We start from the raw sequence: 15,917 nt of genomic DNA on the forward strand, positions 1-15,917 counted from the left end.
ATGAATCAAAAACACCTTTAACGCAAATCGAGGGGTTGAGTTGTTTGATCAAAGTTCGCCTTTTTTGTACTCAATTGGTCATCCTTGCCTTCAATTGCCAACCCTACATTACAAAAACAACAATTTAGCTAAAACATTGATTCAAACCACAAAATCACACCAAGTTAACAAATATAACCTAAATATTGGGTTGCCTCCCAATCAGCGCTTTTGTTTATAGTCGTTGGCTCGACTCACACATTCAGTTTCTTAAATTGAAGAAGAGTCGCCCGAAAGACATATGAGTCCTTTGGGTACGATTTCACCTGCCAAGTAGGGTTTCAATCGTTGTCCATTGACCTTAAACCTTTCATTTCTTGAATTTGCCACTTCAACCGCTCCATAGGAAAATACTTGAGTGACTTCAAATGGTCCAGACCACCTTGACTTCAATTTTCCTGGAAATAACCTCAGGCGTGAATTGAATAAAAGCACTTTTTGCACTACCTGAAATTGTTTAGGAATAATGTGCTTGTCATGCCAATATTTGATATTTTCTTTGTAAATTTTGGCATTTTCATATGCATGTAACCGGTGTTCCTCCAATTCACTCAGCTCAAGTAATCTCCTTCCACCTGCAAGATTAAAATCTATATTAATTGCTTTAATAGCCCAATAAGCTTTATGTTCAATCTCTACAGGTAAGTGGCAAGCTTTTTCATAGACTAAACGATACGGCGACATCCCTAAGGGAGTCTTAAATGCCGTTCGGTAAGCCCATAGTGTGTCATCTAACTTTGTAGCCCAATCCTTGCGTGATTTATTCACAGTTTTCTCCAAAATGAGCTTTATCTCACGATTAGCTAGCTCCGCTTGTCCATTGGCTTGAGGATGGTACGGGAGTGATGTCTTGTGCCTACAACCATATTTAAACAATAAGGAATCCAGTTGTTTGTTACAAAAATGTTTTCCTTCATCACTTATTATGGCCTTAGGTATACCAAATCTACAAAAAATATTCTTTTTAAGGAATCGGAGTACAACCTTAGAGTCATTAGTAGGTGAAGCGATTGCTTCTACCCATTTAGAAACATAATCCACTGTTACTAAGATGTACTTATTATTAAAAGAGCTTGGAAATGGTCCCACAAAGTCTATACCCCATATATCAAATAATTCAACTTCTAAGAAGGTAGTTAGGGGCATTTCATTCTTTCGAGATATATTTCCAGTTCTTTGGCATGCATCACACTTTTTAACATATTCCCGAACATCTCGATACATAGTTGGCCAATAAAACCCTGATTGCCATACCTTTGCCACAGTTTTTGAGGTGCTAAAATGTCCACCTGTTTCAAGGTTATGACAATGATATAAAATATTATGTACCTCGTTTTCGGGAATACATCGACGTACCATACCATCGGCACAATGTTTATACAGCAATGGTTCCTCCCAAAAGTAACTTTTGACATCATGTAAGAATTTCTTCTTTTGATGGTAATTAAATCCCCTTGGAATCTCTCCACTTACCAAAAAATTAGCAATATCAGCATACCATGGAGAATTGATAATTGCTAGGACAAACTCATCCGGGAAATTCTCTTGAATAGGAACTTGATCCTTGACTGGAATATATTCTAGGCGTGATAGATGATCCGCTACTAGATTCTCTGTTCCCTTTTTGTCTTTTATCTCCACATCAAATTCCTGCAATAAAAGAATCCACCGAATTAGTCTTGGTTTTGCATCTTTTTTATGTAACAAATATTTAAGAGCCGCATGGTCCGTATATATAATAACTTTAGATCCTACTAGATAAGATCTAAATTTATCCAAAGCAAATATCACTGCCAATAGCTCTTTTTCTGTAGTTGTATAATTGAGTTGTGCCTCATTTAGCAACTTGCTAGCATAGTAAATGACGTGCAACCGTCCTTCTTTCTTTTGTCCCAAAACTGCTCCAACCGCATAATCACTTGCATCACACATCAATTCAAATGGTAGTGACCAATCAGGCGAAGTTATAATTGGGACCGAAATCAATTCCTTCTTCAACCTTTCAAATGCAACCAAACAATTGTCATCAAATTGAAAAGGAGTATCTTTACATAATAAATCACATAATGGCTTTACTATTTTAGAAAAATCTTTAATAAAACGTCTATAAAAGCCAGCATGTCCTAAAAAACTCCTTATCCCCTTGACATTGCTTGGGGGTGGCAATTTTTCGATGACTTCTATTTTGGCTTGATCCACCTCAATTCCATTGGAGGAAATCTTGTGTCCTAAAACAATTCCTTCTTTTAACATAAAATGACATTTCTCCCAATTCAGTACAAGATTTGTTTCCTCGCATCTCTGCAAAATCAATTCCAAATTATGAAGACACTGATCAAAAGATGAACCATACACAGAAAAATCATCCATAAATATCTCCATAATTTTCTCAATATAATCAGAAAAAATAGCCATCATGCATCGTTGAAAAGTTGCGGGAGCATTGCATAACCCAAATGGCATTCTTCTAAAGGCAAAAGTGCCATAAGGACATGTAAATGTGGTCTTCTCTTGATCCTTTGGAGCTATAGCTATTTGATTATATCCTGAAAAATCATCAAGAAAACAGTAAAATTCATATCCGGCTATTCGCTCCAATAATTGATCAAGAAATGGTAGGGGAAAATGATCTTTTCTTGTTACCGTATTTAACTTACGATAATCGATACACACTCTTCACCCTACCACAAGTCTAGATGGAATCAATTCATCATTTTTACCTATGATTGTAGTTATTCCACCTTTCTTTGGTACCACATGAATTGGACTAATCCAAACACTATCGGAGATAGGAAAGACTATACCTGCATCAAGCCACTTAAGAATTTCATTTCTTACCACCTCTTTCATGTTTGGATTGAGTCTTCTTTGTGTTTCCACCACTGGTTTGCAACCGTTCTCCAATAAAATTCGATGCATGCATATAGAAGGACTTATACCTTTAATGTCTGAAATTGTCCATCCAATTGCCTTCTTACGCCTTCTTAGAACTCTTAACAACTTTGCACACTGTTCATCATCAAGGTCAGCACTAACAATTACAGGTAAAGTTTTATTTTCTCCAAGAAATTCATACCTTAGATGAGTCGGAAGTGGCTTGAGCTCTAACTTTGGAGGTTCAATTTCTGAAGGTTGTGAAAACCCTTTTCCTTGGCCAAGACTTTCATACAAATTACCCCTTTTATAAGGTGCTTGAAAATCCAAGTACTTGGCCAATTCTTCAATTTCTTCACAAACATCTTCTTGCTTACCTAAACTCATTAAACAATACTCAAGAGGATCTAAGTCAAAGTTGACTTGACTCATCTCTTGGGTTAGTTTATCAATTGTGCCAATAGAATAAGCATGATCGGTAAAAGAAGGGTATTTTTTCATTTCATTCAAATTAAATTCTACCTCTTCTTCACCTACTTGAAACTTAAGCTTGCCATTTTTTACATCAATAATAGTACCTGAAGTAGCTAGAAATGGTCTACCTAGAATAATTGGCATAGATATATCTTCTTCCATATCTAATACCACAAAATCCACTGGAATGATAAATTTTTGAACTTTTATCAATACATTCTCCAACACTCCCAATGGATATCTAATAGACCGATCCGCTAGTTGCAAAGTGATATTAGTGCGTTTAAGCTCATGCAAACCCAATTGTCTAGCCACCGTTAAAGGTATTAATGATACACTAGCACCAAGATCACACAATGCCTTAGAAAAATCAACGTTACCTATGGTGCAAGGTATAGAAAAACTCCCCGGATCCTTCAACTTCGGTGGTAGCTTATTTTGAATAATTGCACTACATTCCCCCGTTAATGCTATTGTTTCGCAGTCTTCCAACTTTCTTTTTCTAGTCATGATTTCCTTGAGAAATTTCGCATAAGACGGAATCTGCAAAATAGCATCGGCAAAAGGAATGTTAATGTGCAATTGTTTGAAAAGTTTAACAAATTTTTCAAAATCTTTATCAAACTTATTTTGCTTTAATCTTTGTGGAAATGGAACCGCAGGAGGTATTGGAATGGTAGTGGAAGATGATGGTTGCTTTTCTCTTGGATTCTCCCGACTATTTTCCTCCACAATCGCCTCTTGGTTCCTCTGCTTTTCTTCTTGTTTTTCGTTCTCATCTTTCTCAACTTCCACCACTGGAGGATCTTCTAATTGTCTACCACTGCGAAGAGTAATGGCTTGCACCTGCTCCTTAGGATTGACCTCTGTTTTGCTAGGTAATTCTCCTTGATTTCGATTATTCAAAGAACTAGCAATTTGACCAATTTGGACCTCTACATTCCTGTACATTGTAGTGAGTTGATCCAGTCTCCCTTCTACTCGTTCAAATCTGTCCGAAGTCACCTTAGCAAGTTTTTCCACCGCGATCTCCCAACTTGGTTTAGTTTCAGCCTGTGGTTGCCTTGGTTGAAATCCCGGCGGATTGGTTGGCCTTTGTTGATTGCCTTGATATTTCCATCCAAAGTTTGGATGATTTCTCCACCCCGGATTGTAAGTATTCGAGTAGGGATTATTTGGAGCATTTCGGTTGTAATTATTGACAAATTGTACCTGCTCAGAATCAACACACTCATTAATATCATGTTCACCTCCACAGAAAGAGCAACAAGCTACGTGAGCATTAGATGAACTTGGGCTAACTCCACCTTGTCTACTCAATAACTTCATCACGTTATTCATTTGGGCACTCAGCATATTGAGAGTGTCCATTTCTATCATACCTGCGTGACGTCTCGTATTACCTCTTTCATTGGCCCATTGGTAGTTATTTGCGGCCATTTCTTCTATCAAATTCTGAGCTTCTTGGGGTGATTTACCCATTAAAGCTCCACCTGCGGCTGCATCAATAATAGTTTTAGTGGAGAAAGATAAACCATTATAAAAGGTTTGTATGATTAACCATTCCGGCAGTCCATGATGTGGACATTTCCGAAGCAAATCTCTAAACCTTTCCCATGCCTCATATAATGATTCTCTCTCCAATTGACTAAAACTAGTGATATCCATTCTAAGCTTAGCAGTCTTTCCTGGTGGAAAATACTTATTTAAGAATGCTCTTGATAAATCATCCCATCCGGTGAAAGTATTAGGAGCATGAGAGTGTAGCCAAAGTTTGGCCTTATCTCTCAATGAAAATGGGAACAATCTTAGCCTTATAGCATCATCACTAACTCCATTCATTTTAATTGTATCACAAATTTCCAAGAATGTAGCTAAGTGTGTATTAGGATCTTCTACTGCATTACCTCCAAATTGAGATTGTTGAACCATTTGGATAAGTGATGGCTTAATCTCAAAGTTGTTAGCATTTACCGTAGGCCTTGCTATGCTCGTTTGAGATCCTTGTGTTCCCGGTAGAGCAAAATCTCGTAGAACTCGCCTATTTGCTTCATTTTCAGCCATTTCTTCTTCAAATGGTAGTTCTATCAAAATTTCCTCTATCGGTTGCCAAATCTCTTGCTCCTCCTGCTGTTGTGTGTGCCTCCTTTGTCTACGTAGTGTCCTCTCAATTTCTGGATTGAAAGGTGCGACTTCTCGAGACTCCCGGTGCATACACTACAAACAGAAATAAGGGATATTATGCAACTTCAATGGTAAAAAAAAAAACTGATTACAATATAAGATTAAATATAATCTAAAAAATAAAGCTGTCTAAATTAATAAAGATGATTAGGCTCTAATATTGCCGCTCCCCGGCAACGGCGCCAAAAACTTGACGGGATTTTTACTATCAATGCAAGTTTAATTCCGAATTTACACCCGTTGGACTGCAAGTATACAGGTCGCAATTGTAGTACAAGATGTGTATCGGGTCGATCCCACGAGGAGCAATTAAAACAATTATTAGATACTAATTTACTCTATTATTTAGACTTACAATTAATTTGAGCAGAAACTTCAGAATTTAATTCAACTACAAAAATTCTTAAATAGATAAATGCAATTTCACAATAGAAGTAGAATTCACTAAATATTAAGATCTAGGGATGTAGATTCCACATATAACACAAAAGATCTAAAACGAATGAATTTAACACTTGTTACTGCTCTTGTTTAACCAAGGATTCATTTCCAACAATACCAAAATCACATTTTCATGATAATAATGGGTTAAAACAGATTAGTTTTTCCTAATCTCTTGGAAAATACTAAATCTGTTTTGTGCATACCTGAAATATAGATTTTATCCACTTGAATGTATTTCTATTCTCATGAATATACTACTCAAGCTCTACTTATGTCATTCCATTATTTTTACCATTTCTCAATGAGTAAAAACAACTATAAACCTGCTATTGGTGATCAAGCAACAACAAGTAATCCAACATACACAAGTAGATAAGTTAATACAAGATATAACAAGCATAAATCACAATCACTTCATATCATTTGGCCATAAGCTTCATCTACTCCCTAGATAAAGGAAATTAGCTACTCATGAATGATTTAACAATCAAACTCACAAGTTTATTAATGCAAAACATCATGAAGTACAAGTATAAGAAAGGTAAAAGAAAGCTTAGCCAATTGAAGGTAAAGCTCTCCAATTCCTGCTATGTTCTTGTACAAGATAGTTACAAGTGAAAAACCAAATGCTTCTCTAAGAACTCTTAACTAGAGAGAAAACTTGTTGCAAGAAGGAAAACTAGCTACGTATGGTAATGCCAGGCTTCTCCCCTGTGTTTCTGCATAAAAGGTGGTAGAAATTCCATTCCTCTCACTTCATAATTTCCTCCACTCAGATTTTGTAAAAAGAAGTCAAAGATATGATGTTTCCTTTTTGTCCACACTCATTTGGTCTTCTCTTTTATTGCAGAAGCATGTGCACCGAATTCCCTTGCATCTTATAGCTGGAAAGTGGTATGAACACAAGAGAATTGACTGAGTCAAATTGCAGAATTTCGGCTATAAAACGCGCCTACACAAAACGCGGCATAACTCGCGTTTTGTCTACTCGCGTTTTCACTCTGGCCTTATTTCAACTGCAATTTTCTCCATGATGCAGGCCGAACTAGCTTTTGTGCAAAACACAAAAGTTGTAGCCCTTTGAGTTAGCTTTCCAATGCTTCAAGAATCATCCAAATCGGAGCTTTGTAGCCTGAGATATGATCGAAATACTGTCACCTGTTCAAACCTCTGTTTTAACTTCCGACCACAGAATGCAGCTTCTGTATTCCAACGTTTTGCCCATGAAGATGGCAGAAATGGATTTCGATGTCTTCATACGAATTGTAGGTCTCTTTCTTAGCTTTAAAATGGTATAAAGATAACCTCAATCCGATAAGTGTAGCTCCAGATATGGTCAAAATACTGAAGAGTGTCAAAACTGACTTGTATTGCATTTCCTCACTTGAACGTTTTTCACTTCATTCTTCTTGTTGCCACTTGAATTCATCACAAAATCTCTATTTTTTACCTCATTTGACATCCTTTGGTGATTGAATCATCATTCCTGCATAAAAATGAAGTTTTTACCATTAAAATCAATAGAAATGCAATATTATCCACTTTTACCAAAAATATATAATTTTACCAAAAACCTCTTTATTTTATTTATAAAACTAAATAATCAACTCAAAATTAACTAATAAAATGCACTTAAAAATACGTAAAATAAACTCTTATCAAATACCCCCACACTTGAATCATTGCTTGTCCTCAAGCAATATAAAATTCTAACCATCAATGATCCAAAAAAATTGAAAATAAACATATGTAGTATTTCAACTCCATTTCCTTGAATCAAGGTAAATAACCCTTATGTGATCTTTCCATTAAGTTCAAGTACTCATAATATCAAGCAAAGAAGAGCCAAGTATACCATAATTTTACCAATTCAACTCAACTTCTTATTTTTATCAAATTTCGCAAGCAAGCAACTCCTATAGTCAATAAAGATGCTAACTAATCTCATGATCAACTTCTTATTTTTCTTAAAGAGGGATTTAATTTACTTTTTATTTATTTATTTTATTATTTTTTTAATATATTTTAAGGGATAAATATTACTTAAGTTGTGAAAAATGCCTTTTGACGCGAAGATCAATATTTTTAGATGCAGATCCCCGGTTACTCAACATTTCACATACTCAAGTTGCTTTGCATACTCTTAATTCAAGTACCTTTTTACGCGAATGTCGACATTTGTAGATGCCAACCCCCGGTTACTCGGTATGAGAATCATTGGAGTAGAATAACCCATTTTTTTTTTATTTTTTTTTTCAATATATATATATATAATAAAATTCCCTCTAAGAGTAATCATGAGAAGAGTATGACACTTATTAACCATATTAATTTCTTATCTTATAAAATTAGATAAAAAGAAGAATTTTCATCAAATATACAAAATGTAGGCATAATTTTCTCCACTTTATTAGATATACTTTCCTATAGATGTAAAAATTATAATCACATAAAAATCATTTCCAACTTTCATGAGAAAAGAAGTATCAAAACCGCATATATTTATTTCAAAAGGATAAGTGACAAAATTTTATTTATTTGTTATAGTTAATAACATATATATGTATAAGGTTTTGGAAAAATTTTGACAGAGTCTCCCTTAAAAGTGGACTAAACTCCCTGCCAGCAACCACAAGAAACACCATTTAAGCACAAGAATTATATCAAACACAACTAAAACCACAAGTATCATGTATATGTCTCCCCCCCACACTTAAATTACACATTGTCCTCAATGTGTAGGGAAGAAATGAAACAAAAGAAGAAAAGAAAAGAAAGAAGTACTCCCCAAGTCAATGGCTGAGATCCTTATCAGCCACTAATCACGAACCACTGTCAAAATACAAGTACCTACCACATAGAAAACAGAAAAATAAAATGAAGTTAAACATCTTAAGTTCCACAAGTTAAGATAATTAGGCAAGCAAGTTCATCAACTAAAGATAGCTTCTGCAGTGTGCCAAGTCAGTCATCCCCCTCGGCATCATCGTCATCCTCTGCATCACGATTGGGCGGTGGATGAATGCCCAAATGATCTTCAATTCGGCTTAGACGATTATGGAGTACAAATGAAGATTTGTGAGTTGGGTAGAAGAGAAGAAGAAAAACGCGGCTGGAAAAATGGAAAAGTGAAGAAATGTTCTGGAAATCGCGTTTTTGAAGCAGAAAAATGAACCGAAAACGCGACTAAAAACGCGCCTTCAACGCGCGTTTTTAAATCCGCATTTTCTGCACAAATCTCGCAGAATTGAAAACGCGGTTATGTATGAAAACGCGACTTAAAGTCGCGTTTATCTGTGTCGCGTTTTCCAGTTTTGCTCAGGCGAGAAAACGCGACTTCCTCCAAAACGCGACTTCAAGTCGCATTTTAAAGGCGCGTTTTCTGTTCTGCAGGAGCAGAATTGAAAACGCGATTCTGAGAAACGCGACTTATAGTCGCGTTTCCTTGGAAAACGCGTTTTCTGCTTCCATTTTTAGCAGAATTTCAACTTTTGAAAAATTACAAAAGGTACCCCAATGACTCAAAATGCATCATAGATCATTTGTTTGCCAATTTTAATGACTGGAACAAATGTAAAACATTAAAAACATGCATTTTACCCCTTTATAATGAATCAAAAACACCTTTAACGCAAATCGAGGGGTTGAGTTGTTTGATCAAAGTTCGCCTTTTTTGTACTCAATTGGTCATCCTTGCCTTCAATTGCCAACCCTACATTACAAAAACAACAATTTAGCTAAAACATTGATTCAAACCACAAAATCACACCAAGTTAACAAATATAACCTAAATATTGGGTTGCCTCCCAATCAGCGCTTTTGTTTATAGTCGTTGGCTCGACTCACACATTCAGTTTCTTAAATTGAAGAAGAGTCGCCCGAAAGACATATGAGTCCTTTGGGTACGATTTCACCTGCCAAGTAGGGTTTCAATCGTTGTCCATTGACCTTAAACCTTTCATTTCTTGAATTTGCCACTTCAACCGCTCCATAGGAAAATACTTGAGTGACTTCAAATGGTCCAGACCACCTTGACTTCAATTTTCCTGGAAATAACCTCAGGCGTGAATTGAATAAAAGCACTTTTTGCACTACCTGAAATTGTTTAGGAATAATGTGCTTGTCATGCCAATATTTGATATTTTCTTTGTAAATTTTGGCATTTTCATATGCATGTAACCGGTGTTCCTCCAATTCACTCAGCTCAAGTAATCTCCTTCCACCTGCAAGATTAAAATCTATATTAATTGCTTTAATAGCCCAATAAGCTTTATGTTCAATCTCTACAGGTAAGTGGCAAGCTTTTTCATAGACTAAACGATACGGCGACATCCCTAAGGGAGTCTTAAATGCCGTTCGGTAAGCCCATAGTGTGTCATCTAACTTTGTAGCCCAATCCTTGCGTGATTTATTCACAGTTTTCTCCAAAATGAGCTTTATCTCACGATTAGCTAGCTCCGCTTGTCCATTGGCTTGAGGATGGTACGGGAGTGATGTCTTGTGCCTACAACCATATTTAAACAATAAGGAATCCAGTTGTTTGTTACAAAAATGTTTTCCTTCATCACTTATTATGGCCTTAGGTATACCAAATCTACAAAAAATATTCTTTTTAAGGAATCGGAGTACAACCTTAGAGTCATTAGTAGGTGAAGCGATTGCTTCTACCCATTTAGAAACATAATCCACTGTTACTAAGATGTACTTATTATTAAAAGAGCTTGGAAATGGTCCCACAAAGTCTATACCCCATATATCAAATAATTCAACTTCTAAGAAGGTAGTTAGGGGCATTTCATTCTTTCGAGATATATTTCCAGTTCTTTGGCATGCATCACACTTTTTAACATATTCCCGAACATCTCGATACATAGTTGGCCAATAAAACCCTGATTGCCATACCTTTGCCACAGTTTTTGAGGTGCTAAAATGTCCACCTGTTTCAAGGTTATGACAATGATATAAAATATTATGTACCTCGTTTTCGGGAATACATCGACGTACCATACCATCGGCACAATGTTTATACAGCAATGGTTCCTCCCAAAAGTAACTTTTGACATCATGTAAGAATTTCTTCTTTTGATGGTAATTAAATCCCCTTGGAATCTCTCCACTTACCAAAAAATTAGCAATATCAGCATACCATGGAGAATTGATAATTGCTAGGACAAACTCATCCGGGAAATTCTCTTGAATAGGAACTTGATCCTTGACTGGAATATATTCTAGGCGTGATAGATGATCCGCTACTAGATTCTCTGTTCCCTTTTTGTCTTTTATCTCCACATCAAATTCCTGCAATAAAAGAATCCACCGAATTAGTCTTGGTTTTGCATCTTTTTTATGTAACAAATATTTAAGAGCCGCATGGTCCGTATATATAATAACTTTAGATCCTACTAGATAAGATCTAAATTTATCCAAAGCAAATATCACTGCCAATAGCTCTTTTTCTGTAGTTGTATAATTGAGTTGTGCCTCATTTAGCAACTTGCTAGCATAGTAAATGACGTGCAACCGTCCTTCTTTCTTTTGTCCCAAAACTGCTCCAACCGCATAATCACTTGCATCACACATCAATTCAAATGGTAGTGACCAATCAGGCGAAGTTATAATTGGGACCGAAATCAATTCCTTCTTCAACCTTTCAAATGCAACCAAACAATTGTCATCAAATTGAAAAGGAGTATCTTTACATAATAAATCACATAATGGCTTTACTATTTTAGAAAAATCTTTAATAAAACGTCTATAAAAGCCAGCATGTCCTAAAAAACTCCTTATCCCCTTGACATTGCTTGGGGGTGGCAATTTTTCGATGACTTCTATTTTGGCTTGATCCACCTCAATTCCATTGGAGGAAATCTTGTGTCCTAAAACAATTCCTTCTTTTAACATAAAATGACATTTCTCCCAATTCAGTACAAGATTTGTTTCCTCGCATCTCTGCAAAATCAATTCCAAATTATGAAGACACTGATCAAAAGATGAACCATACACAGAAAAATCATCCATAAATATCTCCATAATTTTCTCAATATAATCAGAAAAAATAGCCATCATGCATCGTTGAAAAGTTGCGGGAGCATTGCATAACCCAAATGGCATTCTTCTAAAGGCAAAAGTGCCATAAGGACATGTAAATGTGGTCTTCTCTTGATCCTTTGGAGCTATAGCTATTTGATTATATCCTGAAAAATCATCAAGAAAACAGTAAAATTCATATCCGGCTATTCGCTCCAATAATTGATCAAGAAATGGTAGGGGAAAATGATCTTTTCTTGTTACCGTATTTAACTTACGATAATCGATACACACTCTTCACCCTACCACAAGTCTAGATGGAATCAATTCATCATTTTTACCTATGATTGTAGTTATTCCACCTTTCTTTGGTACCACATGAATTGGACTAATCCAAACACTATCGGAGATAGGAAAGACTATACCTGCATCAAGCCACTTAAGAATTTCATTTCTTACCACCTCTTTCATGTTTGGATTGAGTCTTCTTTGTGTTTCCACCACTGGTTTGCAACCGTTCTCCAATAAAATTCGATGCATGCATATAGAAGGACTTATACCTTTAATGTCTGAAATTGTCCATCCAATTGCCTTCTTACGCCTTCTTAGAACTCTTAACAACTTTGCACACTGTTCATCATCAAGGTCAGCACTAACAATTACAGGTAAAGTTTTATTTTCTCCAAGAAATTCATACCTTAGATGAGTCGGAAGTGGCTTGAGCTCTAACTTTGGAGGTTCAATTTCTGAAGGTTGTGAAAACCCTTTTCCTTGGCCAAGACTTTCATACAAATTACCCCTTTTATAAGGTGCTTGAAAATCCAAGTACTTGGCCAATTCTTCAATTTCTTCACAAACATCTTCTTGCTTACCTAAACTCATTAAACAATACTCAAGAGGATCTAAGTCAAAGTTGACTTGACTCATCTCTTGGGTTAGTTTATCAATTGTGCCAATAGAATAAGCATGATCGGTAAAAGAAGGGTATTTTTTCATTTCATTCAAATTAAATTCTACCTCTTCTTCACCTACTTGAAACTTAAGCTTGCCATTTTTTACATCAATAATAGTACCTGAAGTAGCTAGAAATGGTCTACCTAGAATAATTGGCATAGATATATCTTCTTCCATATCTAATACCACAAAATCCACTGGAATGATAAATTTTTGAACTTTTATCAATACATTCTCCAACACTCCCAATGGATATCTAATAGACCGATCCGCTAGTTGCAAAGTGATATTAGTGCGTTTAAGCTCATGCAAACCCAATTGTCTAGCCACCGTTAAAGGTATTAATGATACACTAGCACCAAGATCACACAATGCCTTAGAAAAATCAACGTTACCTATGGTGCAAGGTATAGAAAAACTCCCCGGATCCTTCAACTTCGGTGGTAGCTTATTTTGAATAATTGCACTACATTCCCCCGTTAATGCTATTGTTTCGCAGTCTTCCAACTTTCTTTTTCTAGTCATGATTTCCTTGAGAAATTTCGCATAAGACGGAATCTGCAAAATAGCATCGGCAAAAGGAATGTTAATGTGCAATTGTTTGAAAAGTTTAACAAATTTTTCAAAATCTTTATCAAACTTATTTTGCTTTAATCTTTGTGGAAATGGAACCGCAGGAGGTATTGGAATGGTAGTGGAAGATGATGGTTGCTTTTCTCTTGGATTCTCCCGACTATTTTCCTCCACAATCGCCTCTTGGTTCCTCTGCTTTTCTTCTTGTTTTTCGTTCTCATCTTTCTCAACTTCCACCACTGGAGGATCTTCTAATTGTCTACCACTGCGAAGAGTAATGGCTTGCACCTGCTCCTTAGGATTGACCTCTGTTTTGCTAGGTAATTCTCCTTGATTTCGATTATTCAAAGAACTAGCAATTTGACCAATTTGGACCTCTACATTCCTGTACATTGTAGTGAGTTGATCCAGTCTCCCTTCTACTCGTTCAAATCTGTCCGAAGTCACCTTAGCAAGTTTTTCCACCGCGATCTCCCAACTTGGTTTAGTTTCAGCCTGTGGTTGCCTTGGTTGAAATCCCGGCGGATTGGTTGGCCTTTGTTGATTGCCTTGATATTTCCATCCAAAGTTTGGATGATTTCTCCACCCCGGATTGTAAGTATTCGAGTAGGGATTATTTGGAGCATTTCGGTTGTAATTATTGACAAATTGTACCTGCTCAGAATCAACACACTCATTAATATCATGTTCACCTCCACAGAAAGAGCAACAAGCTACGTGAGCATTAGATGAACTTGGGCTAACTCCACCTTGTCTACTCAATAACTTCATCACGTTATTCATTTGGGCACTCAGCATATTGAGAGTGTCCATTTCTATCATACCTGCGTGACGTCTCGTATTACCTCTTTCATTGGCCCATTGGTAGTTATTTGCGGCCATTTCTTCTATCAAATTCTGAGCTTCTTGGGGTGATTTACCCATTAAAGCTCCACCTGCGGCTGCATCAATAATAGTTTTAGTGGAGAAAGATAAACCATTATAAAAGGTTTGTATGATTAACCATTCCGGCAGTCCATGATGTGGACATTTCCGAAGCAAATCTCTAAACCTTTCCCATGCCTCATATAATGATTCTCTCTCCAATTGACTAAAACTAGTGATATCCATTCTAAGCTTAGCAGTCTTTCCTGGTGGAAAATACTTATTTAAGAATGCTCTTGATAAATCATCCCATCCGGTGAAAGTATTAGGAGCATGAGAGTGTAGCCAAAGTTTGGCCTTATCTCTCAATGAAAATGGGAACAATCTTAGCCTTATAGCATCATCACTAACTCCATTCATTTTAATTGTATCACAAATTTCCAAGAATGTAGCTAAGTGTGTATTAGGATCTTCTACTGCATTACCTCCAAATTGAGATTGTTGAACCATTTGGATAAGTGATGGCTTAATCTCAAAGTTGTTAGCATTTACCGTAGGCCTTGCTATGCTCGTTTGAGATCCTTGTGTTCCCGGTAGAGCAAAATCTCGTAGAACTCGCCTATTTGCTTCATTTTCAGCCATTTCTTCTTCAAATGGTAGTTCTATCAAAATTTCCTCTATCGGTTGCCAAATCTCTTGCTCCTCCTGCTGTTGTGTGTGCCTCCTTTGTCTACGTAGTGTCCTCTCAATTTCTGGATTGAAAGGTGCGACTTCTCGAGACTCCCGGTGCATACACTACAAACAGAAATAAGGGATATTATGCAACTTCAATGGTAAAAAAAAAAACTGATTACAATATAAGATTAAATATAATCTAAAAAATAAAGCTGTCTAAATTAATAAAGATGATTAGGCTCTAATATTGCCGCTCCCCGGCAACGGCGCCAAAAACTTGACGGGATTTTTACTATCAATGCAAGTTTAATTCCGAATTTACACCCGTTGGACTGCAAGTATACAGGTCGCAATTGTAGTACAAGATGTGTATCGGGTCGATCCCACGAGGAGCAATTAAAACAATTATTAGATACTAATTTACTCTATTATTTAGACTTACAATTAATTTGAGCAGAAACTTCAGAATTTAATTCAACTACAAAAATTCTTAAATAGATAAATGCAATTTCACAATAGAAGTAGAATTCACTAAATATTAAGATCTAGGGATGTAGATTCCACATATAACACAAAAGATCTAAAACGAATGAATTTAACACTTGTTACTGCTCTTGTTTAACCAAGGATTCATTTCCAACAATACCAAAATCACATTTTCATGATAATAATGGGTTAAAACAGATTAGTTTTTCCTAATCTCTTGGAAAATACTAAATCTGTTTTGTGCATACCTGAAATATAGATTTTATCCACTTGAATGTATTTCTATTCTCATGAATATACTACTCAAGCTCTACTTATGTCAT

At 36.1% G+C, this 15,917-nt stretch overlaps 2 non-coding genes and 2 pseudogenes across 2 annotated transcripts; 2 read left to right on the forward strand and 2 right to left on the reverse strand.

Moving 5' to 3' along the window:
* Positions 1-249: 249 nt before the first annotated feature.
* On the reverse strand, positions 250-3,549 carry LOC140006972 (uncharacterized; annotated as a pseudogene).
* Positions 3,550-4,957: 1,408 nt separating this feature from the next.
* Positions 4,958-5,064, forward strand: LOC140007134 (small nucleolar RNA R71). Its single transcript, XR_011814691.1, has one exon. It is a non-coding gene; the product is annotated as a small nucleolar RNA R71 (small nucleolar RNA).
* Positions 5,065-9,873: 4,809 nt separating this feature from the next.
* LOC140006973 (uncharacterized) lies at positions 9,874-14,382 on the reverse strand (annotated as a pseudogene).
* Positions 14,383-14,581: 199 nt separating this feature from the next.
* On the forward strand, positions 14,582-14,688 carry LOC140007135 (small nucleolar RNA R71). Its single transcript, XR_011814692.1, has one exon. It is a non-coding gene; the product is annotated as a small nucleolar RNA R71 (small nucleolar RNA).
* The last annotated feature ends 1,229 nt before the right edge of the window (positions 14,689-15,917 follow it).

This window comes from Coffea arabica, chromosome 5e (genome assembly GCF_036785885.1).
Source record: "Coffea arabica cultivar ET-39 chromosome 5e, Coffea Arabica ET-39 HiFi, whole genome shotgun sequence".
NCBI lineage: Eukaryota > Viridiplantae > Streptophyta > Magnoliopsida > Gentianales > Rubiaceae > Coffea > Coffea arabica.